At 40.7% G+C, this 26,435-nt stretch overlaps 1 protein-coding gene across 3 annotated transcripts in view; it reads right to left on the reverse strand.

Annotated features, from left to right (window-relative positions):
• LRRC4C (leucine rich repeat containing 4C) overlaps positions 1-26,435 on the reverse strand; it is a 1,007,170-nt gene that overhangs the window by 314,628 nt on the left and 666,107 nt on the right. The window lies entirely within an intron of this gene.

Genomic DNA, 26,435 nt, shown 5'->3' on the forward strand with positions numbered 1-26,435 from the left:
CTGAGGAGACTGGCCCAGATTTAAAGGGAAGCCTGTGTATTAAGAACGGTTACATCCAGTGGGGTGAGAAAATGCGGATCTGAATACTGCCAAATGTAATATAGTTAAAAGTTAGATTATACTTTTTATGCCTACCACTTATAACAACTTAAAATCTATCTTTCTGTAGTTAATAAATCTGTTTTATACTAAGACTGTGTATTTGATTGAATTGCTTGGGAAACCTCAGCTCAAATACAAAGCTGGTGCATATCCTCTCCACATTGAGGAAGGGGCAGATTGGGTTATAAACTTATACTGGCCAGGCTTCTAACCAGGCAGAATGGTGCAGCTCAGGGGTGGGTAGACTGAGGTATTGGCTGGAGCCTATCTATTGTTAGTTCCTGAGTGGCAGGGAGGAGCATTCAGGTAACTCATGTGTCCCTGCCAGTGGATGTCTGTGTAAGTGCAGTACCTGCCAGAAGTTTGCAGCTTGTCACAGCATAACAGTGAGAGAAGGAGCCCACATTAGAGAGACAGAGAGCTCAGTGATACCACAGTTCTAGGTTGCACCTTGGGACCCTGTCACAGTAGGTGCCATGAAACCCAGCAAATTTCCTGCTTCAGCCTCTCTGAACTCCACTGAGCCTCGACCACATGGGGCTGATTCTGTGCAGAGCAAGGGGGGCGGGGATGGATGGAGCTACAGGGATAGTTTTTTCCACTTCATGTGGTAAAAGCTGAGATGCTGCAGCCTTGTTGATTATAATAAGAACATCCAAAAGTAATTGCCTTCGGTCTGCTAGGAAGAAATATTCCAGCTCTATTTTCTTTCGTTAGCTGCATAGCATTCTTCCCTACATCTTCAAAAGATTCCCAATATTCCACTTGAAAGATGCAACATATACATTAAAAACTAATAAACTCATTGGTCTCTTTAACTAATATCATGCAGGTTTAGACAGGGTGATTCTGTTACATCAAAATATATCAGCTGCACTTTGCATCGAGTGGACCCTGATACTAATTTACAAGGGGATTCTTGAGGAAATATCAAAACTAATGCTACAGAGAATACTTGAGGATTTAGTGATTTACTGCTTGCTGCAAAGCACTGCCAAATGTTGCAAGGTTTGTACAAATGACATCTAGTGTTAGCTGTTTGCAGTAGCTCAGGCTCTGCCACCTTTGGAAAACAGGACAGCGATGTATAGTAATACAGTGCATCAGTATCTGAATAATCAACTAATGTACTTTTCACATTCACAGATTCAGAGACACAAAATGTGCAGGCATACAGTGTGCCTGTGTGTCATGGAAAGGCTGTTCTGAGCTTTAATTGTCATGTTATTTTAAAATAACATCTAGATACTATAGGGTTGGGTACATTACATAGATCAATAGAACTGAGAAAAAGTAACATGGGGCTAGATATCAGGAAATATTTCTTAACAGTGAGGGTTATAAACAGTAGAATAGCCTTCCCCAAGGGAAGGGGTGAAAAACTCGTCATTTGGGACATTTCAAACTAGACTAAACAAAGCATTCAAGTATAAACTAGAAGGAAAAAATCCTGCACTGGCTCTTTAGGGATGGAGAAGATGACCTAAAGGAACTTTTGCAATTGTAAAATCTCTGATGCTATGTTGAAGCTGACTAGACAGGAAGAAAAAAAGAACTGCTGACTGCAGGGGGGAAAGTGGGACACTGGAAAAGTAAATAGAAAAAAAAACCCTCTTGCCATGGTCACTTTAGTTTCATCATCAATAATGAAAGGATATAAGATGTTAAGTTATTTATGTGGTTGAAAAGTAGTCTGCATTATAAGAAGAATGTATTATTTGGATAACAAAAAAGTCTTGAATTTAACAGGTCACTGGACCACTCAGAGGCTATCTTGGTAAATCCCAGAAGGATGACAGTCCTGAAATGCTGCTGCTCAGGGTTCTCTAGTTGCACCTTTCACTGGCTTCTTAGAGAAGCCATATGTGTCACTTAGATCAACAGGATTTTCGCAAGATTGAAACTTCAAACACATGGAAGTATGCAAGGAGTGAAGTAGACTACAAGTTCTCTTCCCCCTTAGTAACACTGTTGGAGGTGGGAAGAGATCTAGTAGAAAGTTGTCTTCCCCTCCAGTAGCCTCCTACTCTTCCAATTCAGCTCCACAGAGCAGTTTTTCCCTCTCTGGACTGCCTTTCTAGCAGTGGAGATGGAGACTGAACTGATCTGTGAGTTATTTCATCTCCATGGGGCCTCCAGTCCAGGAAGCTGGAATATAATTTAAATGAATTTTTCACTAATACAATGAGCCAAACTCCAAAAATGACACAAGAAGTTTTACCTTCTCCTTTATCAAATTCTGTCCATGGACTATATAAATTTTGTGTTTACAATCAATATACTGCTTTGTCAACTGTACCATAGAGGAAGGCCCTCAATCTTTTATCCTCAGGCTGGGTTAGGAGGGCATGGAAACCCAGGTACAAGAAGCTAAAAAACAAAATTGGCAACAACAAAACACAAATATGACTACAGTTATATAGCCACTTTTGTCTGAAGATAGTAAAGCTCTTTATGAACATCACAGTACCCTGTGAGAAATTCAGTGTTATCATTGTCTTTTTAAAATGGAAAAACTCAGGAAAATGGTCCAAGATTCACACAGTGAGTCAGTGGCAGCACCTGGGAAAGGATTTATTGGTCTCCTACTCTAACTAGACCATTGTGATTTATTTAACTATGGTGCCATGCTATTTATACCTGATACACAAAGTAGTACCGGTGGTACTTATTGCTACAGAGCCATAAACTTGCTTCCCTTCCTCTCTCTCTCTCTCTCTCTCTCACACACACACACACACACACACACACACACACACACACACACACACACACACACACACACACACACACACACACACACACACACACACACACACACACACACACACACACAGAGTGACAGGCCTGAATCACATCAGTTGCCTTGGAGTCAGTTGAAATCCCTGAGAACTCCACCTATTCATTCCACCTGGAACTCTAAGGTTTGCAAGCTTACAACACTGCAGCAGAGCTCAGCCAGATGTTTTATTAGGCGGGGATTGTTGTGCAAATACTAGCAGACTAATGCTCAGAAATAGAGTTTCTTCTCTGCCCCAGCCCCCACTGCCCTTTGCATTGCACTGGTGGCTCTGATACAAATGTGAGGAGGTAAGTGCAAATATATAAATAAATAAATAAATAGATCAAAACTCCAGATTAAGGCATAGAAAACAATGAGTAAATGTTCCTATTAACCCCAGTTGTGAAATCCAGTGAAAAATGTCACTTGTTGCCCAGTGAAATTCCTTCACATTTTGCTGTAAGTAGAAAGCAATTTTTGTTCTGGGGTGTAGTGGTGGGCATAGGGGAGAGATTATGATTTATCATCAGTCAAGGAGGGAATTGAAATATTCAGATTCTTTCTGCAACAGTCACTAGATCTCAGTCAGAATCTTTCCACACATTAATCCCTTGGGATCAGCAGGAATTCATCATGCTAGTGAAAGAGAAGAGAAATGGAGGAAGGTCATTGTAGCATGAGAGTTAATGGGGAAAGAACACACAGGAGAGTACAGAACTGTGGTGTGAGGAGAAGAGAGGACTGATGAAAAATTGAAGAGGCAAAGAGAAGGATTTGGGGGACAGGATGCTGTGAAATGGTGAGGAGTCCTATGATAAAGGGGCACTGTTGAGAATCAAAGAGGATGTCCATGTCAGGAGTGAAGAGGACTTCCAAGGAAGTAAGGCAAATGGTAGAAGGAAAGAAGAATTGCATGTTGGAGAAATAAACCACAAGAAGAGGACATGACTGTGGAGAGAGACTGTGTGAGAAGTGGGGGGAAAGAAACATATTGTGTATGTGGGACACTGAATTGACTGGGGAAGATTGTAGGGGGTTCTACAGAGGAAGAGAGGAAAAAATAGGAAAGGTGACTGAAGAGAAGTGAGGCGAATTTCCAAGGGAATGAAGGAAAGTTAAAATAATGCCACAAAGTGAAAAATGGTAAAGTAGGAGAAGCAGCTATAAAAGGAATGAAACCAAAGTAAGAAAATAGCAATGCTCCCCACCCCCAAATATCCTTTTATCATTATCTACCCATATTTTTGAGTGGAGCCATTATCTCTGACCACTCAGTCTCTGTGCTGAAAGGTAAAGAATTTGATTACTACAATGACCAGTGATAGTCTGCTGACTCTTGCATCGTACTCATATCCTGGCTACTTCCAAAGAGCCACATTGACTGTGAAGACTATTGTGATGGAATTTTCAGACAACAATGAGCAAGGATAAAGTATATTCCAGGTCCAAGGTCATGGTCCTTTATCTTGATGGATATCTATGTTTGGACACTACCTGCCTTCTAGAGGGTCTTGTTACCAAGCCTTTGATGTGATGGTCCATAGAGTGTTTAATTCACTCACGGAACATTGTCCCTCAGACTCTATTAAAAGTACTTTGTTTTGGAAGGTTAATGTTTGCAAATGGTAACTGCAATCATTAAAAAAAATTGTTGTTAATAGACATGTAGAACTCAAAGGGACTTCAAGAGGTTATAAAGTCGAGCCTTCTACACTGAGGCAGGAGCTAGTATACCTAGACCATCCATGACATGTATTTGTCTAATATGTTCTTCCTTCGATGATCGAGATTCCACAACCTCCTTTGGAAGCCTGTTCTAGTGCTTATCTATCCTTATCATTAGGAAGTTTTTTTCCTAATATATAACCTAAATCTCCCTTGCTGAAGATTAAGCTCATTGCTTCTTGTCCTACCTTCACTGGAAGAGGAAAACAATTTATCACCATTCTCCTTCTAACAGCCCTTAATATACTTTAAGACTTATCAGGTCTCTGTGAGTCTTCGTTTCTCAAAAACATGTACAGTTTTTTTTAAACTTTCCTAATAGGTCAGGTTCTCTAACCTATTTAATATTGTTGTTGTTCTCCCCTCCAGTTTGTCCACATCTTTCCTAAAGTGTGGCACCCAAAACTGGACAGAATACTCCATCTGAGGCCTCAACAGCGCTGAGTGGAGCAGGATCATTACCTCCTGTGTCTTACATACAACATTCTTGTACATACATCCCCAAAAGATATTAGTCCTTTTCACAACTGCATCACATTGTTGGCTCATATTCAATTTGTGATCTATTATAACCCCCAGATCCTTTTCAGCAGTACTACCATCTATCCAGTTATCCCCCATTTTGTAGTTGTGCATTTGATTTTTCTTTCCTATGTGTAGTACTCTGCACTTGTTTCTACTGATTTCATCTTGTTGATTTCAGACCATTTCTCCAATTTTTCAATGCTGTCCTCCAACGTTCTTGCAAATCGCCCTCCTCCCCCAGCTTGGTGTCATCCATAAATTTTATAAGCATACTCTCCACTCCATTATCCAAGTCATAAATGAAAATATTTAATAGTACCAGGACTGACCCCTGCGGGATCTCATTAGATACATCCTCCAAGTTTGACAGAGAACCATTGATAAGTACTCTCTGAATAGTCTTTTAACCTGTTATGCATCCATCTTATAGTAATTTCATCTAGACCAAATTGTTCTAATTTGATGTTTTAGGGAGGGCAGCTGTGCTGTGAGTCTTTAGAGAAGGGTACTAATAATCCATACTCAAGGATTCTATTGCTGTCTATGCCAAAAGTGACTCCAAGTGATTTCTCCTCTTTGTGTTTAGTTTTGGTTTAAAATGGGGATAACAATATTTACTTACCTCCGGGGATGTTTTGAGGCTTAATTGTTTGTAGAGTGCTTTGAGGTTCTTAGATGGCAGTTATAGGTATAAAGTATTTTCATGAATGTTTTCAACTCATAATTATTTGTAACTGTTTGCTTTGTGTCCCAGTCATCCGGGAAACAAAATTATGACATATTATTACTACACAGATGAGCCAAGGAAACATCACTAGGCATGTGGAAAAGGGGTGGCTATGAATTCTTGTTGAGACCCTAAATAAATCCTCATTTCTCAATAATTGTGTAGCGCTGAATTACTGCAGTTATATGTTTGCATGTTTTCCCACTGGCTTTTCTTGCCCCAGACAGCCATTTGTAAGGACTAAAATGAATTGAGATCTATTCTTCAGTCATAGTATTCCCACTGTTCATAAACTGAAATACCACAAGGTAACAAGAACCATGTTATTTTAGCTTCTACATTAGTGCCTTTTGAGACATGAAAAAGCCACCCTGAAGAATGTAAACCTCAGTACAAGCATACACATGCACTCAGCTCCCAGTGCTAGCCAAAGGTGGGATGGCCCCCACTATGCATTTTGTATTCACAATTTGTTAGAATCCTTGTGTCACATCATCCACCACAGACACAAAAAAGCAACTGAGTTTAAAAAAAACTACCAACAACAACAGAGAAGAAAAAGCTATCAGGAGTGCTGCCTGAGGCCATGCATTTACTAACTTGAGCTTTTTGTTGAGTTCAATGAACTGGTTCACCTTTCATGGTTGACTTACCTGCGTAACTACATTGGGGTGGAGCGGTGGGAAAGGAAGGAAAAATATTGGTGTGCTTTGTAGACGCTAAGTAGCCAATAACACTTACTGTCTGAAAACAGGAGGGCAAACACCACAGTAGGTGGGAGCAATCAGCCAAACCTCCATCCACGGGTCATGCTGCATGTATGTTCACCTTGAACATTTCCTCAACTGAGACTTGAACCAGGACACTTGAGGAAGGGAAAAAGCAGCTCTGTCAAGTGAACCAAAGGACCCTGCACCTACATGGACTCAGTAGGCGTTATGCAAAGATGGAAATCATTTGCTGCAGATTTTATTGTGACAGTAGCTGACCATTTGTTTTATGGATATTTGTAGTTATTTCTATAGCTACCCATGGATAATTATCTCTGTCTTTCCTCAAGACCCTTTCTCCCTCTTTCTCTTCTTCACCAAAGTTGATAATTGCAGTATCCTCCCTATAACCAGGCAATGCAATCTCAATGTCACATTATCTCCTGTCTGTTGTTTTCCTTGTTCCCACATCCCACATCTTGCATGTTGCTGACTCCAGTCAATTGTTTCTCTGCAACGTCTTTCAGATGCATTGTTTTCTATTTATCCTTACTTCTGAAACCTGTTTCCAAACTTTGATTTTCTCCTGCCTCATCTGTCTCAAAGTCCTCTTCTCTCCTCGCTTAGCTCTAGTCCATCCATAATACCACTGCAGAAATCATCATAGTTCCCTTACCACTCCTGCCACATTCTTGCTGTATTCTATTACGTTCATTGCAGCCTACTCACCCTCCGTATCAAGGGTGATTTTCTGGAGGATCTTCCCAATTTTCCTTCTGCCTTGCAGTTCTGCTATTTCTTCACTTTTTTGTGATTCAGATGTCCATGGTCCTGTCTTCTGAATATGCCACGGAGAATAACAGCCTACTACTGCTACTAGGCAAGGGAAAGATTCCTTTAGCTAACTTGTAGAGATTTGTTCTATGGTGCTGAAAGTTTTGGTTCATACCATGCCAAATAGGTGAGAATCTTTGAAAAATTAATGCCTGAATTCTGGTAGCCCTTTTGTTATTACTTATATTACACTAGCATTTATAGTCCCCCAAATTAGACTAGTGTGCTAAGTATTGCACATAGAAAAAGACAGCTTTTGCCAAGAAAAGTTTAAAATCAAATAGACAAAAGATGGAAAAAAACCTATATTATATACCTATTGTATAGATGGGGAATTGAGTGATTTGCTCAAGGTCAAACAGGAAGCTTGTGGCAGAGTTGGGGAAATAACCCTGATCTCCTAAGTAGCAGACCAATGGCTTAACCACATGGTCATCGTTCTTCTGCGAGCATCTGATGTCAGGAGGAACATGTACCCAATTGGTTCTATGTTACATTACCCCATTGGTTCTATGTTACATTACCCCTGTCTAGTTGATAAATTTACAGATAACATTGCTGCCATGTAGGTTCAACCCCTAATGATACAGGATGGTGTTGCTTTTTTCATGGGGCAATTCATATCGCCACCACCACCCTGCTGAAAGAAAAAGGAAGAAGTGCCAGGAAGGGTACTTCACAGAGACTTTCAGCTTTCCTTACACTTTTCAAAGTATCCATCTGGATGACATGCAGCCATTTGGGTAAGAGTTATTACAAGTTCTATTCTATTCAGATTTTCATACTGTGCCCATGACATTAGTAACTTTAGAAAAGAGCTAACAGGATACAACCACTGATAGTCCCCATATATGATATGATCAGAATTACTGTTATAATACTGGGCATGTGAGATTATCATATATTTATAATTGTTAATGTTAATCTCATTCCATGGAGAGAAAATAAGACAATATTCCCAGGCACAGAACAATTTTTTCTTATGCACAACAAGTTCTTGTGGGAAAACCAATATACTAACCTAACCATGCTTACTGTAATGAAATGCTAAGAGGCATCACAGAGTGGAGAATGACAAAACACGTTTGCACTTCATGTTTTATTTAATTCAGAAAGAGAGGCCTGTGAGGCTTAAGGCATTGTCAAAAACTGCAAGGTCCTTTTGCTATGTTTTTAATGTATAGCAAGTACTAAGTAAAAAGTTCTTTGGATTCAGAGCTAAAGCCAATCTAATGAAGTCAGGCTTCACAGTGTTGAGTTCAAATGTTTGGAGGAAAGCTCTGGTGTGAATAAAGAATACTGCCATGGAAATAGTCTATCAGTTGATTCATTAGAATAAATGAACAACTCATTCTGCTAATGTGGCTCTTGATTACTTAAATCCAATTTCAGGATTGCAACCAACCACAACCATATGTGACTACCTACTCTTAAGGCATAAAATAAATACATGCGTGCAACAAAATGATATGTTCAATTCAATCACTTAAAGTCAAGTTCCAATAACTCAGAAAAAATTTTCAGATTATTAGAAACCAAGCATTTTTTCCAGATTTTTTTCTTTATGTGATTTTTAAAAGTACAGTGTCCATAAAAGCTGCACTTCTATGAATCTTAATATATCAAATCTGAAAGTAAATTCAAAATGTAAAAACAATTTGTTCAGAGAAACCTAGAAACAAGAGGTTGAAAAGACTTATTAGGTAATAAAGTCCACTCAATCCTCTCTGCCACTGTGGTAAACACAACTGTCTCTCTCCCATATATTCTCATATGCTTTGAATTTCTAGGAATCTGTTTAGCTTTTTGTTGTTGTAAACAACACCATAGCATCTGAGTGCCTTCTTAGGCAAAATCCTATAATTAATATGTATATTTCAGCAGCACCTAAGCATCCCATTGTGCTAGGCACTGTGAAAACATATAAGGTGACATGCTGTATGAGGATATAGGAAGTTTACAATCATTATTCAGAAGGTCTGTAACTCCAAGCCAAACCTTAAGCATGCTAGTCCTATTAAAGTCAGATAGAGCAGACAATAGACAGAGACAACATAAGTCCTTAGCAGTGTTGCCACCTACACTGATGCCGAGAACTTACCCAAGAGAGACTGCAGTGATATAGCCACCAAAGATTAGTGAACCTCATTCAATCAATGAAAAAAATCTCTTAGCAACCATCTTTGTACCTTGGAACAAAGTATAAATGTATCAGTGTACTGGCTGGGATAAATAAAATAGCCTTAGAATTTGATTTGACTTAGCTCTACTGAAAACCTTTGGACCTAACATTGGAAACAACAATAATGCTTTGTGCTTTTATCTAAGGATAATAATGTGTTTTTAAAAGATGGGGAAGTTATATTATCCCCACTGGGAAAACGGAGGTGCAGAGACTTGCCATTAGTTTTCACAGGGAACTAGGAACAGAACACAGATCTCCTGATTCCTAATCCCACTCAAACTGGTAGTAGGGTTGCTCCCTATCTGATCCAGCACTACACACCTGTGATTTCCATCTCTTGCTTTATTTTATCTTCCCATTTCTTTTCTCCATTTCAAGTCTGAACATTTCCATTCTTTCTCTTGGTCTCAAATTCTAGTTTGAACATTTAATGTAAGATTTCTCATCTCAGGAACATATATACTTAGACCAGCTCAGTGTTGTAACTGGAAATGGAGATTTGTGTATGGAACAGGCTTTTCCCTTCAGTAGACAGGGAGCATCCATATACTCCTAGGTGTGAATGCAAGCATCTTTATCCTGTAATTGTTTGCACTGTAACCTATGGATAGCAAATAAGCAATTATAAAAGGATAAGATATGAAAAACAAATTTCCTTTCACTCTACCCCATTTCTCCACCCTCCAGGACTGAATTTATTAGATGTCAGATTATTATTGTAGGCCTAGGAGTTCTTACTTACAAAAGAACAATCAAAGAACCCCTTAAGAAAGCTGATGCACCTAAGTCTGTCAAGTCTTTGCATCTTTACCCTCTCACAGCCTGTCAGTCTCATGTTTCAAGTGCTTTTTTGTTTGACACTATCAACACAGATCTTGGTTTTAACAGGTAGAGAGTCATTGATGTGTTGTCAGTAATATGGCCTTGTTTAAATATTTAATCAAGTCCAAGGTGACCTGATGGTAGCTGAGAACTATTCCAGATCCTGCAAGCACTACACATACATGTAGCACACAATTCATTGGCTTCATGTATACAGGAGCTGGCTAGTACAAACAGATCCTAAGTTGTTCATGTGTTGTGTATGGATCTGGTTGGAAAATTTTTGACCAAATGGTTTTTCATTGAAATATGCAGATTAATCAAAAACAAAACTGTTTTGATAAAATTTTCAGTATAAACCATAAGTCACAGCAGAGGTGGTGTTGCTACTATAAGCAGTCCCCCTGAAACCAGTGGACCTGATCCTTGCGTCCAACCATGCTATATTCAGTGCAGGGCTGGGGTGGTGTGACAAACACAGCTTAAAGTCACCATTGCACTCAGAATAATGCCCAGAAGTACTAGGGGCTGGTTCCTCATGGCTGTGTTACCTTAAATAGTGCAGGTGCAGGTTGTTGTACACATCCCCTGCTGGGTTCAAATACTATCTGAACAAGCTATTGCCTCAGCTATGGAACAAATCCTTACAGCCTTTGTGATTAATAAAATGATGAGCTAAATGATATAATAAATATACTGAATAAAAATATAATATTGATAGCACACATTTTATACATAGAGAAGGAATGCCAGTTTCTTTAAAGAAAAAATAAGTTTATCATGTTTCAGTTATTACTTTAAAGTCTACCACAAGAGCACAAAACAAATATATTGTCTTGAATACCTAAAATAAACTGCTGTGCGGTCCTTTTGACTGTCCATAGGAAGAAGCAGTTCCCAAAAAAGTCTTTCCAGTTATCCTTTATGGTGGGACAATCTGGAACTGCCTCTGGCAGTGGCAGTACTGGGACAGCAGGTCATAGAGTGGCAAGAATACACTTCTTTTAGAGGCTATGTCCATTGAGACCATTGCCTCATACACAGGTCCAAAGGCTCCCCCTGAATTATAGTTATTCCCTGTCTCTAACTGTCACTCCACACTATTTAACATGCTCATTTTTCTGAGCATGGTAACTTTTGTGTGTGCTGTCCAAGCCTCTGCCAGATCCCTTTCCTTACAGCTCAATGCAGGGAGTTGGTATTACATCAATTAGTATTGCCATTTCCCCTGGCACCTCTCCAAATACCTGCTACACTGAGAATGGAGGAAGACCAAGTGGTGACAGGGTAAAACTCCCTGTCAGTTCTCTACTGGCAGGGAATTCCCCCACTCTGGAGCTGTCTAGTTAAGGCAGATTTAGGGCCCCTGTGGCACAGCTGTGACCAAAACAGGTCTAATCTATCTCTGGAGGTATTTGCAGAATCGGGCTGTTTGTTTAGAAGTGGTGCTCCCTATCTGAGCACCAACTGTATAAAGCGTGTTACTAATTTCTAAGTGTAAGTTCTACTAAGTGAATTTCTCCTTGTTGCAAATGTCCTCAGCTGCCCTTCACGCCAGCATTTTTTTCCTTTGGAATTGGTTTATTATTATTTAAATATTCTTCTGAGATGAGAATGCCCACTGGTCTGGATATTTCTTCTGAGCCCCTTTTTCAACAAATGACCTTCTCCTCAGGGGACACATCAGCAAGTGACTCTTTGTGTTAAGCGATCACTGCATTAATGAATTACTTTGCAATTCAGTCCCCTTGGGTTTTTTGTTTTGTATGAAGAAGCTGCAGAAAATCTGCTAATTTCTCGAAAATCTTTGCTGAAGAATGCTACATAAGGTGCTGGAAGAGTTCTCCATACCAGCTTATGTGGGGATGTAAAGGGAGGGAAGGGAAAAAAAAGGTATTATTTTAGTGATTCTTATTACGAACTGAATCTAATATGAATGATTTAAACTGCTGACACAACTGTAATTAGATCACAGATTGGAACTATGAGAGTTCTGAAATGCCCAGCTTTATTTTACTACTAATATCCTGACCTTAACATTCTCATCTACCTTCCTCTGATGTTGCCTAAGAGACCATTTCAGCTACTAAAAATAAAAGTGATAAGTACAAAACACACACACACCACCCTTGAACTTTGGATTTTTGTACCTATGTTCCATCTGAATAACAATCTCATCTAATATGTATATTACTCAATATACTGTCAGGCAAGTGTTCTCTCTTTCTCTTTCTCCCCTCACCCTCCCCACAGCTTGATTATCTCATTCTGATGAGCAGACAGATAACTGTCTTTCCATTGAATGTGTTTCTCACCCCAACACTTCCAGATGTGTAATTTCTCTTAACCACTAATTTTATTCACTCTAATGCAGGGTAGTGTCTTCAGTACTTACTTAGGATAACCCTCTTTTGACTTCATTAGGAGTTTTATCTTGAGGGCTACAGCATTGACTGTTTCGGGACTAGATGGTGCCATTAGGCAATGGCACATGTCAGAGGTGAGGCACATATGCACCCACCAAGGGGAGCTCCAGGATAGAATGTTCCTCACTGAATCATCTCCCTACTAGCGAAAAACACTTCAAAGAAGAGATCAAGGGCCATTGGGCCTGCTTCTCCTTCTACACAAGGTCAAAGAGCTGGTGAAGAATATTGGGGGATCAGACTGCACAATTCAAAGAGAAGGTGCAGAATATGCACTTTCCCTGGGTTTTTGGAGGGATTATGCCACAGGATGTTTAGGTAGTTCATACTTGATATTTAAACCATGGAACCATCCCCTCATGATACAGCTATACAAAATAACAAGTGATACAAAGAAGGCAAAGTGTATGTTCATATTTACCTTTCTAGTAGTATAAGATCAGGGACATGTTCAATTATAAATGGAAAGGCAACACATTTTAAATTGACGAAAGCTTTTTTTTAAGAGGCATTGTATTTAAATTAAATCTGTGGAACTCACTGCTACCGAGATAACTGAGGCCAAGAGGTTAGTAATAGTCTGAAAAAGATTAGACATGTATGTATTAAATGAGAACATTAATAGTTACATGAAGTAGGGTAATTTTTTAAAAGAGGGATTTAAACTCTCATACCTCTGGGCATAAACCAGCCACTAACTGATGGAGGATAACAATAAGTTTTAGTTTGTTTTTCATAAGTGTCCACCTCAGAGATTCTTGCACTTTCCTCTGAAATATCTGATACTGGGCACTGTCGGAGACAGGTTACTGGACCAGACTGATAATAGGTCTGATCCAGTTTGGAAATTCCTGTGTTCCTCCGGTAGTTTTTCTGTATGTCTAAACACTCATATAAACACATAGGGACAAATTCTGCCCTCAGACACTCATATACAAACCCACTGATTTCTAAACTGGATGAATGGAGAAAGGCAAATATAGTGCCCATCTTTAAAAAAGTAAGGAGTACCTGGGAAACTACAGACTGGTCAGCCTCTCCTCAGTCCCTGGAAAAATCATGAAGCGGGTCCTCAAGGGATCCATTTTGAAGCACTTGGAGGAGAGGAAGGTGATCAGGAACAGTCAACATGGATTCACCAAGGGCAAATCTTGCCTGACCAACCTGATTGCCTTCTAGGATGAGATAACTGGCTCTGTGGATATGGGGAAAGCGGTGGACATGATATACCTTGACTTTAGCTTTTGATAGATCTCCCACAATATTCATGCCAGCCAGTTAAAGAAGTATGGATTGGATGAATGGATGACTATAAGGTGGATAGAAACCTGGCTAGATCGTCGGGCTCAACAGGTAGTGATCAATGGCTCGATGTCTAGTTGGCAGCCAATATAAAGTGGAGTGCCCCAGGAGTCGGTCCTGGGGCCGGTTTTGTTCAACAACTTCATTAATGATCTGGAAGATTGGATAGATTGCACTCTCAGCAAGTTCACTGATGAAATTAAGCTGGGGGGAGAGATAGATAAGCTGGAGGGTAGGGATACGGTCTAGAGTGATCTAGACAAATTGGAGTATTGGGCCAAAAAAATCTGCTGAGGTTCTACAAGGACAAGTGCAGAGTCCTGCACTGAAGATGGAAGAATCCCATGCACCGCTACAGACTGGGGACCGACTGGCTAAGCGGCAGTTCTGCAGAAAAGGACCTAGGGGTTTACAGTAGACAAAAATCTGAATATGAGTCAACAGTGTGCCCTGTTGCCAAGAAGGCTAATGTCATGTTGGGTTGCATTAGTAGGAGCATTGTCAGCAGATCGAGGGAAGTGATGATTCTCTTCTATTCAGCACTGCTGAGGCTACATCTGGAGTATTGCATCCAATTTTGGGCCCCCCACTACAGAAAGGATGTGGACAAATTGGACAGAGTCCAGTAGAGGGTAACAAAAATGATTAGGGGGTTGGGGCACAAGACTTATGAGGACTGGATGAGGGAACTGGTCTTATTTAGTTTGCAGAAGAGAAGAGTGAGGGGGGATTTGATAACAGCCGTTAACTACCTGAAGGGGGGTTCCAAAGAGGATGGAGCTAGGGTGCTCTCAGTGGTGGTGGATGACAGTTCAAGGAGCAATGGTTTCAAGTTGCAGTGGGAGATGTCTAAGTTGGATATTAGGAAAAACTATTTCACTAGGAGGGTTGTGAAGCACTGGAATGGATTGCCTAGGGAGGCTGTGAATCTCCATCCTTAGAGGTTTTTAAGGTCCAGCTTGACAAAGCTCTGGCTGGGATGATTTAGTTGTGGTTGGTCCTGCTTTGAGCAGGGGACTGGGCTAGATGACCTCCTGTGGTGTCTTCCAATCCTAATCTTCTATGATTCTATGAACGCTATGCAGAAATCCATCCATAATATGCCTTTATATATATATAAACATTATATAAAAGAAAAAGTCATGGTGAGGAGAAATTTTTAATTGGTGCTAGAAATCAATGCTATGTAGATATAACAGGGGCACAGAGAATATGCATATGCAGACAGCACATGTATTTGATTACACATACAGAAACAGAAAAATAAGGAGAACTCATGATTTAGCCTGTTTTCTGGAAATAGAAATACAGGTTCTTAGGTTCTTGTTGAACATGAAATCTGAAGTTACATTAGCACAGATAAAGACCCTAAGAGGGGGAATAATTCTCCTTTACACTTGTACAGCACATTTAAGTCATTCAAGGATCTCTCAAAATGCTTTATGAGCATCAATAAAGCCTCATAGCACTTCTTCTGAAATAAGTGGGCATTATTAACTCCAGGTTTCAGAGTAGCAGCCGTGTTAGTCTGTATTCGCAAAAGAGAAAAGGAGTACTTGTGGCACCTTAGAGACTAACAAATTTATTTGAGCATAAGCTTTCGTGAGCTAGGAATGCATCCAATGAAGTGAGCTGTAGCTCACGAAAGCTTATGCTCAAATAAATTTGTTAGTCTCTAAGGTGCCACAAGTACTCCTTTTCTTTATTATTAACTCCATTTGACCTATGGGGAAATTGAGCTCCTGGTGAGGCAAAGTTACTTGGTTTAGGTTTTGGAGAAAGGATTGTCCAGTGCTCAGGGTGCTAGCCTTGGACTTGGGATACCTAGGTTTATGTCCCTACTCTGCCACAGATGTTGGGCAAGTCACTTAGTCTCGCTTTGCCTCAGCTCCCTATCTGTAAAATGGGGATAACGCTTTACTATCTCACAAGCATTTTAAATACATTAAAGGTTGTGTGACACTGAAGTATTACGGCAATAAGGGGCATATAAATACCTAACATTCAGTCACAACAAATCAGGGATGATTGGATTATGACTCAAGTGAAGCAAGTCCTGACTTCCTTGTCACTCTCTCTCCTCTCATGTACTTCCCCACCTACAAAACAGAAAGGCTTATAATCCTCAACAAGGGCATTCGGATCAGGGAAGCATAAAGTGCTTGAGTTTAAGAAGCTATCAAATAAGCTTGCCTATGTCTGGATGTGGCTGCAAGGTACCATAACAGAGTGGCCTTGATCCTGCATTAACCCCATCAACAGCCTCTGTGGTCCGCTTAATAATGAGCTCCTCATCTTATTTCACTGATGCAAACCCTTGCAGCAATACACCTGATACATTCCTGGCACGTTTCACATAAACCTTTGATATAGATCATTCCAAAGAACTGATGCTAGATGTTATTTATGTTTTCATACTCAGTGCTAAGCCATGTAGGAGCCTTCTAACTAAGGAAATAAAAAGTGTGTGTTTGCAACACATTTGTACAAAAGGCCCCTTATTGGTCTGCCAGCCTCTAGATTAATTGATAGTTTTATTTGCATAAGTAGAGAAGCGGGAATTGCAAAAACACAGACTTGTGAATATTAATTAATGACCATGAAGCTGAAAAAATAATTTGAAATATCCCATACCTCATGTCCCAAACAAGCCCACATTATTTACATGATGGCAGAGGAACATACTAAATGCATAAGGAACTACAAGATTTACCCTGAACTGTAAGAATTACTTAAAAATAAGCACAGAGGTGCATGTTTAGACTAGTTCGGTACAGCTCCAACAGACTGGGCCAGGAGGGAGGTTCATTTCTCACATGGTGGACTATGGATCCAGTCCCAGCTGCATGCAAACTCACTGACAGTGGGTCTATGGGAAAAGGAGAATCCACTCATTGGTTAAATCCAAGATAAAGATTGGACAACCATGCCAGCCATCACCCCGCAAAACAATATTTCTTTCTCAAATAATTTCAGGTCATCTCCTGGTCCCATTGAAGTCATAGAATACCAGGGTTGGAAGGGACCTCAGGAGGTCATCTAGTCCAACCCCCTGCTCAAAGCAGGACCAATCCCCAATTTTTGGCCCAGAGCCCAAATGGGCCCCTCAAGGATTGAACTCACAACCCTGGGTTTAGCAGGCCAATGCTCAAACCACTGAGCTATCTCTCCCCCCTTTCACTGGCACAAACTTTCACTGACTTCACTGGGACAAGATTTTTGCCCCTACATTTGTTAAAACAATAAAGAACTATGTTCATTTGTATTGGTATTAGCCAGGTTATTGACTTAAATTCATTAAGGAACAGAAATTCAATCTTTGACATCTCCCCTTATCCCTGTATATTGCAGGTGATATCACTTAATGCTTAGAAACCAGGGACATATTCAAGAAGAATGGTAAAGTATAAAGTATCATCCTGAAGTTTTAATTTCCTTCATTTTCTGGACATAAGCCACATTCTAAACAGTATATTTACCTACGGATGGGTGTACAAATAACTCCCATTACTGCTATCCTCTTTCTAACTGTTATATTAGGTAGAGCAAGTGGTTGTGATACTGAATGTATCATATACAGTCATGCAGAACACAACTGCTGTGTATACCAAGTATTTCCAGATCGAATGCACAAACTGTGGTCCTGAATAGCAGGTGTATCCAGGCAGAACAAGGCTATTATGCTACTGAATGTACTAGGACACAAGTATACCTGCTGTGTTTTTTAGTGAGCTATGTTTCAGAGTAGCAGCCGTGTTAGTCTGTATTCGCAAAAAGAAAAGGAGTACCCGTGGCACCTTAGAGACTAACAAATTTATTAGAGCATAAGCTTTCGTGAGCTACAGCTCACTTCATCAGATGCATTTGGTGGAAAAAGCAGAGGAGAGATTTATATACACACACACAGAGAACATGAAACAATGGGTTTATCATACACACTGTAAGGAGAGTGATCACATAAGATAAGCCATCACCAGCAGCGGGGGGGGGGAAGGAGGAAAACCTTTCATGGTGACAAGCAAGGTAGGCTAATTCCAGCAGTTAACAAGAATATCAGAGGAACAGTGGGGGGTGGGGTGGGAGGGAGAAATACCATGGGGAAATAGTTTTACTTTGTGTAATGACTCATCCATTCCCAGTCTCTATTGAAGCCTAAGTTAATTGTATCCAGTTTGCAAATTAATTCCAATTCAGCAGTCTCTCGTTGGAGTCTGTTTTTGAAGCTTTTTTGTTGAAGTATAGCCACTCTTAGGTCTGTGATCGAGTGACCAGAGAGATTGAAGTGTTCTCCAACTGGTTTTTGAATGTTATAATTCTTGACGTCTGATTTGTGTCCATTCATTCTTTTACGTAGAGACTGTCCAGTTTGGCCAATGTACATGGCAGAGGGGCATTGCTGGCACATGATGGCATATATCACATTGGTAGATGCGCAGGTGAACGAGCCTCTGATAGTGTGGCTGATGTGATTAGGTCCTACGATGGTATCCCCTGAATAGATATGTGGACAGAGTTGGCAACGGGCTTTGTTGCAAGGATAGGTTCTTGGGTTAGTGGTTCTGTTGTGTGGTGTGTGGTTGCTGGTGAGTATTTGCTTCAGATTGGGGCGCTGTCTGTAAGCAAGGACTGGTCTGTCTCCCAAGATCTGTGAGAGTGATGGGTCATCCTTCAGGATAGGTTGTAGATCCTTGATGATGCGTTGGAGAGGTTTTAGTTGGGGGCTGAAGGTGATGGCTAGTGGCGTTCTGTTGTTTTCTTTGTTGGGCCTGTCCTGTAGTAGGTGACTTCTGGGTACTCTTCTGGCTCTGTCAATCTGTTTCTTCACTTCAGCAGGTGGGTATTGTAGTTGTAGGAATGCATGATAGAGATCTTGTAGGTGTTTGTCTCTTTCTGAGTGTTTGGAGCAAATGCGGTTATATCGTAGCGCTTGGCTGTAGACAATGGATCGAGTGGTATGATCTGGATGAAAGCTAGAGGCACGTAGGTAGGAATAGCGGTCAGTAGGTTTCCGATATAGGGTGGTGTTTATGTGACCATCGCTTATTAGCACTGTAGTGTCCAGGAAGTGGATCTCTTGTGTGGACTGGTCCAGGCTGAGGTTGATGGTGGGATGGAAATTGTTGAAATCATGGTGGAATTCCTCAAGAGCTTCTTTTCCATGGGTCCAGATGATGAAGATGTCATCAATGTAGCGTAAATAGAGTAGGGGCATTAGGGGACGAGAGCTGAGGAAGCGTTGTTCTAAGTCAGCCATAAAAATGTTGGCATAGTGAGCTATGTTTGTCCAGCTGCTGAGCTACTAACTGTACTAGCTACATCCACTTGTATATACCACTTGTATATACCACTTGTATATACCACTTACTAGTAGCTCCTAATGCTTACTGATATCATTGTATGTTATTATTATTATGTATACGTATATGACATTCTTCACCATGCAGTGTTAACTCATGAGTCATAAGCATTTATTGTGCTAGAAGAATGAAAAATGCAGGGTTGAAAGGGTTGAAGTTTGACAGCAGTAGATGGGTTGGTGAAAGACTAGTTATGGAAAGACTTGAATTACAACTGTGCAGATCACTTCAGTACTATGAAAACATACCTTTTTCAGGTTTAATTGCATATGGAATAGAGAAGGATGTGGTTTAAGTCTTTAAAAAAAGGATAAGAAGTTGTGCCATTGATAAGCAATGAAATACTGATCTTATTCACACCCAATACCAGATCAATGGAGCTGTCCAGCCTTAGGCTACATCTGCACTAGGAATTAAGGGTGTGATTCTCAGCTCTCAGAGACATATTCATCCTAGCTGTCATCAAGCTAGTATACTAAAAATAGTAATGTAGCCACAGTAATCATGGGCAGCAATGAGTGGTGGCATGGGCTAGCCACCACGTGCAAATGTGCTGGCCCTCCTGGGACAGCAAGCCCAAGCTCCTGCTCACCAGTATCTATGCTTCACTGCTACACTACTACTTTTAGCGCACTAGCTTGATGAGAGCGAACACAGGTATGTCTAGGTGAGCTCTGAATCACACCCCTAGCTCCAACTTCAGACACAGCCAACAGATGAATTAGGTCTACAGCTCTATTAATTTTAATATGAATGCATTCACAGCAAGTATAGTAATGAGTCTGAAAAGCTGGGGGAAGTATTAACAGCTTCAGAACATTTGCAAATCATCTTTCCATTATATAGTTTAGAATGTGAAATAAAAATGCTTTATGGTGATAATTAATATACACCTATGTAGCACGTCTTTTCTTTGGAGAGATCCCAAAGTACTTTACAGGAATTACTTTATCCACCACTGAAATGCTGCCACCTTTATGGCAAAATGCAGGCAAAAAGCTGATTAAGGGTTTGATAATGCCCTAATTAAAATTAATAGTAAAATCCCATTTATTTCAGTTGGAGTAGAAACAGATCCTAAAATTGCACAGCAATCCTACAAAATACTTTGGGACTGAAAGTTAAGCAGAATACTTTACCTAACTGAAACTCGATGGGGATTTGTGGGAGGCACAATCAAATTACCTCCAAGACATCCGGGTCAATACTCTTCCAAAAAAGTGCTAGGCACATATGTGTTAGCAGCTTTTAAAATCTTAAAATTATGCCATTCAATTGTTTTGTTCTTTCTTCATTTTTTAAGGAATTGGGCAAACAACTTTGAAATGCCATTAAAAAGAATAGAGCTGACTTTTAAGCTACAAGAGTACATAGACAAAATATTAGATAATTTACAATTCTATAAATTATATATTCATAATTTATTGTGCATTATACAATATATATTATATATATATATAGATGGAAAGTTATATATCTAGAAGAGATAGCTATAGCAATAATAAAAATATTTTTGTGGTTCTCTGCTTGATATATTAAACAACCATGACACAAGTTGAAGACCTTTGAAAACACTGTACTAGTAAGTAATTATAAAGGTTGCATGCCGGGGCTCACATACACTTAGTCAAGTTACAAGCTCATGAGAATTATATATCATCCCCACATGCACTACAGGGATCTGTAAAGGAATCAATGCTCACTCATTCTGGATGCACTAGCAGACACAAGCTTTCATATGGACTGCTTCCTACAATATATAGGAGATATGAGATTTCCCATAATGGGCAGCCCAAACCAAAAAGAAAAGTGAAAAAAAGAGCAAGAAATGGGAATAAATCTTGAACTGCCATCATTCACTGGAGTAAAAATGCAGCTGGTCTACTCTCCGGAAGATTATCAGTTGTTTATCTGTCCCAAATGGCATAAATCACAAGTAAAATTAGGTTTTGCACGTCTCAATAGGTGCTGTAGCCAAATTGATCATCCAACAGCTGTAGTGGCTGGGAGTGTAAATCAGAGGATGCCCAGTGAAGCTGGGATTTGAAATTGAATCGGAGCAACTCAAAGGAAGGAACAGTCAAGTTTCCTCTGGGGTGCATTAATCTGCATGAATAAAATGGAGGAGGGGAAAGTAGTGAAAGAGAGAGATAAAGAATGAAAATAAGACCAAGGCAACGTGTGACATAGAAAGAGTTTAACCTACTAGTGCTGGAATTGTGGGTTAAGCTAAATGACAAAGAAAGAGTAGCTGCATTTCCCTCTGCTCCCTCAGCCCTAATTAAGTCAGGAGTGGACTCTGTTTGATGGTAATGTACATTAGTTAATTGCAGCTCATTTTGGAGGGTTGTTTTAATCTCTCAGCCTTCTATTAAGACTCCTCACTGTATGATTAACACAGGAGCTGGAAAGAGCAGGAGAGTTGTTATAAGAAGGGATTAGCAGTAGGATTTGTAGATTCTGTTCCCCATTTGCTGCTGACATGAGACAAGCCACAATTACTATGGGCTAGATTCACAAGGGGGACTTAGGCTGAGCACTGTAGTACCTAACTTTTATCCATCCTCCTGCCAAATGGAATTCATAACCCCCAAGTTAGGTGCCCAGGATCACAATAGCATGTTGGGAAGATTTAGGTGCCTAAAAAGGGGATTCACAGAAGACAGAGTGCTAAGTGGGGAGAAGCTTTTGTTAGCTAATAGGAAATGCCAAGGAGAGGGGTGTGGCCTAAGTACCACCATTCAGAAGGAACTGGGTGCCTTGCTCTAGTTGTGATTCACAGCAGTGAACCCTCTCCTGGGGTTTGGAATCTAAACCAGTTGAGCCCTTTTTCAAGAAAACCTGAGAGTAGGTGGTGGTGCTACCGCTTATAATAATAGCCCACTAGTTAGATCTCTCTCTTAGGCTGTGGGAGACAACTTCAAATCCCTCCTCTGCCTGGTGGGGAGCAGAGATTTGAACATAGGTCTCCTGTCTCCCAATTATGTGCCATAACCACTGGGTTGTGGGGTATCATTGCAACAGAGAAAGAAACTCTATATCCCAATGGCTGGGCACTTCCTTCGGAGACCCAAGTTAAAGTTTCTGCCCTGATGATTATTTAAGTATTCTATACAAAGTGTCCAGCTTCAACAGGAGAGATTGAGAGAGACCCACTCCAGAATATCTCTAGCACAGTGGTTAAGGCTCTCACATGGGTGGTAGGGGAGCTGGGTTACAGACCCTACTCCACATCAGGTTGAGTGGGGATTTGAGCCCAACTCTCCCACATGTGGGGTGAGTGCTCTAACTTTTGGGTGTAAGGGTGGCACTGGCATTACCACCTGTTTTATGGGGGATTGATCTGATATGCTCTGGAGTGGCCTCTGAGTTTGTCTACAAGATCAGGCCCTGCAGGTGAGATAGTTGGGAGAATGCCTTGTTTGTGAATCTCAATGGGGCTTAGGCATGAGTTAGGTGCCGAGGTGCTCAGTGATGTCAGGATTGAAGCAGCTGTACACACGCCCAGAGGCAGAAATTAGAGTCCCACTGAGATGCTAGTGATGTAAGGTATCTACAGGGTTAAGCAGCAGGTGACCACAGGTTCTGGACTTAGGTGTCTAAAGTGGAAATTAGTTGCTTACGCCCCCCTTGTGAATCCCAATTTATATGCCTGTATCCACATCTGTAAAATGGAACACAGTCGCAGGCATTGAAAGTACCTTCAGTTTCCATATAGTCATGCCTAGAATAGGAAACAACTGGTACCTCAGCTATTCCTGTATGGTAATTGTGGGTAAATGTTACATTTCAATGGAAGCCATCACACCTATCTCATACGAGCCCTTTGAGGTTTCATTCATTATCATAAAGCACTATAGGATGGCTAGTTGAAGGCACTATAGGACAAAAGAAATGCTCAGAACCTTGATCTCCTGAAGTAGCCCAAGATCATGTCATCAGTGTGGCTGTTAAAATACAAGGTACCGACATTTGTTTTTTCCACTATGAAGGTAATGTATTTAACAATCTTTGGGGGTCATTAAATAACAAATCAGTGAATGGGAAAGGAATAAAACTTTAATAAAACAAACTGGAGAGTATCTCTGGTGAATTGCTACATGCAGTCATGGGTTGTTTCCAACCCCTGCCTCCAGGGCACATCTCCAAATTTCCACACTCACAACACAGTCCCTTATGAAGGAGCATCTCCAAATCACAACTTCCATAAACATCTCTCTACAATGCATAGAAACCTTATCACTGAGTAGCAGCAAATGGCAAGATTGTAATTGTGCCACTGAGTTCTACCCTAAAGGTGAATGCATTCTGAAGGTGTAATAAAGTAAGAGCTTGCATAGGCAGCCTATACACTTCCCTCAGTAAGGGTGAAAGTTTCTACATGAAAGTAAGGGATTATTTTACTGATCTGAAATGAGCCGAGAAAGACAACGGTTGGTCCCATTTAGGAAACAGAATGCTAGGAACTGAGAGAGGCTTTGGACTGTGTGAACTTTGATTAAAGCACTAGTATTTGATGAGGCATTTGATCCTAAATGGCACCACTGAAGAGATTAATGAGCCAGGAGACCCAGTGAGTTAAATTATCATTTTTTTTAAACTTAAAATATATCCTGATTAATATTAATTAATGCACAGAAAGTATGATAAGGGAACGCTAAAAGGTCTGGCATAACCCAACATCTTTATTGATCATTTTATTACAGAGATCATAACGTTACAAAATATATGTCCTTTAATAGGCCCACCAGCTATTTGTATTGTTCAACTTTTAGATCCTTCCATATTCCGAAATACTGACTGTCTCCATCTGCAATATTGACTAAAGAACATTTATTCAGTGTTTGGATCTATCATCCTCTCCCACGTGAAAAAAAATGAGAGGGGAGAAAGTTGCTGTGAGTGAGGATTCTGATGTGATTTTCCCACAGCTATGCAGAGTGGGTGGTCTCATGAAAGGGAAAGTTAAGCTGGGTATCTGCTGGGAAATACAATCCTACCCTGCAGATCCTGATAAGACCTGTGCAACAAAGGACCCTCACAGTATACCTGCCAGACTCGTGCCAGCACTAGTAGCAATGGATGGTTCTTAATACATTGGCTCACCAGCTACAACTCCCTCTACAGTCGTTAATGTCATGGTGGGGTCCCTTATGAGATAATGTCCAGGGGAAAGTACTGCAGATTTAAGTCTTTCTGCACAATGTAGCATGCCTCCTACAGCAGCCACTCTTCTACCCTGTTACACCCCTCCAAACACTCAGATCCCCAATGACATGGTTTCCACACAGAGGCTCTTCCATCCTCAGAGCTGCTGCTTTCCTCTAGTACTTCTCTCCCCATGGGAAGGGACCCTCTAGCCTGTGTTTTTTGAGCAACATGAGGCTCAAACAAGCATCACAAATTGATAAGACTCATTTTGTCACTGCTCTGTGTAAATTATAATGATAAAATCCAAAGCAAATTTTGAAAATGTGTTCATGGCTGTGAAAGAAGTTCAAATGGTGCTCAGAAACTACAGTGATGAGACATAAATATACTTAGATAACCAGTTCCCCTTAAAGTTGCCAAAGCTTAGAAATGCTACATAACAACTCAAGCTATGCCAGACACCAATCAGCTAGGCCTGAGAAAATGGCCCTCTCCAATTCCCCTGTCTCTTGGCGATGTCTTATGTGAGTACCCAGCACAACTCCCACTCAGATCAAGCTTCTTTAGGACATGTCTATGCTGTAAGCACTATAATGGCATAGCTATGGCACTACAGCTGTGCCACTGTAGCTCTATAGTCTAGACCAGGGGTTGGCAACCTTTCAGAAGTGTGCTGAGTCTTCATTTATTCACTCTACTTTAAGGTTTTGCATGTCAGTAATACATTTTAATGTTTTTAGACGGTCTTTTTCTATAAATGTCTATAATATATAACTAAACTATTGTTGTATGTAAAGTAAATAAGGTTTTCAAAATGTTTAAGAAGCTTCATTTAAAATTAAATTAAAATGCTGATCTTATCAGTTTAGTGTGATCCTTGCCCTTGCTTTTCCTTGCTGAGTTTTCCAATGTCTGGAACGTATTTGGATACTTTAAGCTGCACACAGGCTTCTGAGTGATCAATTGTTAACTGGCTCCAAGAGGGACAGAGGACAGATTTCATGTATGAAAATACGTGTTCACACAGATATGCTGAACACAATATGCATTGCAAACACAATTTTCTTCAAACAGTTAAATTTCACTGGCAGAGTCGTCCAGCAGGTCAGAATAGAGGCCCAATGATCTCTCTCGGTAGCTTCAAGTGCACTTCGCAGATCTCCCAACTTTGATGCCCACAATTCTGAGCTTTTTAACTGAATGAGCTGCATTTTGAAATCTTCAACACCCATCCACTGAAATACAGACAAATCTAAGTCGCTTTTGTTGAACTTTTCAGGTTTAATTAGAAAAGAAAGCATTGGGCCAAATCGCTGGAAATCTTGAAATCTGTCAGAAAATTCTGATTCCAGTTCTTGCATGTACATTCTAATTTCAATGTCAAATGCCGTGCGTTGTTCCACATGGCATGATAGTAATGTAAGCAGCAAATCAGGAATTAAAAATATCCCAGTACAGTGGCGCTGGAACAATTTTTAAGGTGGAGGTGCTGAGCTGTGCCCCCTCTTGTCCCTGTCTGCACCCCTCACTCCCCCAGGCTGGGGCCAGTGGGCCACAGCTGGGGGTGGCTGCAGAGCCCCAGGCTGGCAGCAGAGCCCCCCAGACCGGTGGCCAAGACCCGGGGCCAGCAGTGGCTGAACAGGGCTGGTGGACAAAACCCTGGCTGGCAAGGGGCCAGCGGCCAGTATCCCAGGCCAGCAGCGGAGCCCCTGGGACAGGTGCCCAGGACCCGGGCAGTGTGAGTGCCACTGAAAATCAGCTTGCGTGCCATAGGTTGCTTATCCCTG

This window comes from Dermochelys coriacea, chromosome 6 (assembly GCF_009764565.3).
Source record: "Dermochelys coriacea isolate rDerCor1 chromosome 6, rDerCor1.pri.v4, whole genome shotgun sequence".
NCBI classification, from domain to species: domain Eukaryota; kingdom Metazoa; phylum Chordata; order Testudines; family Dermochelyidae; genus Dermochelys; species Dermochelys coriacea.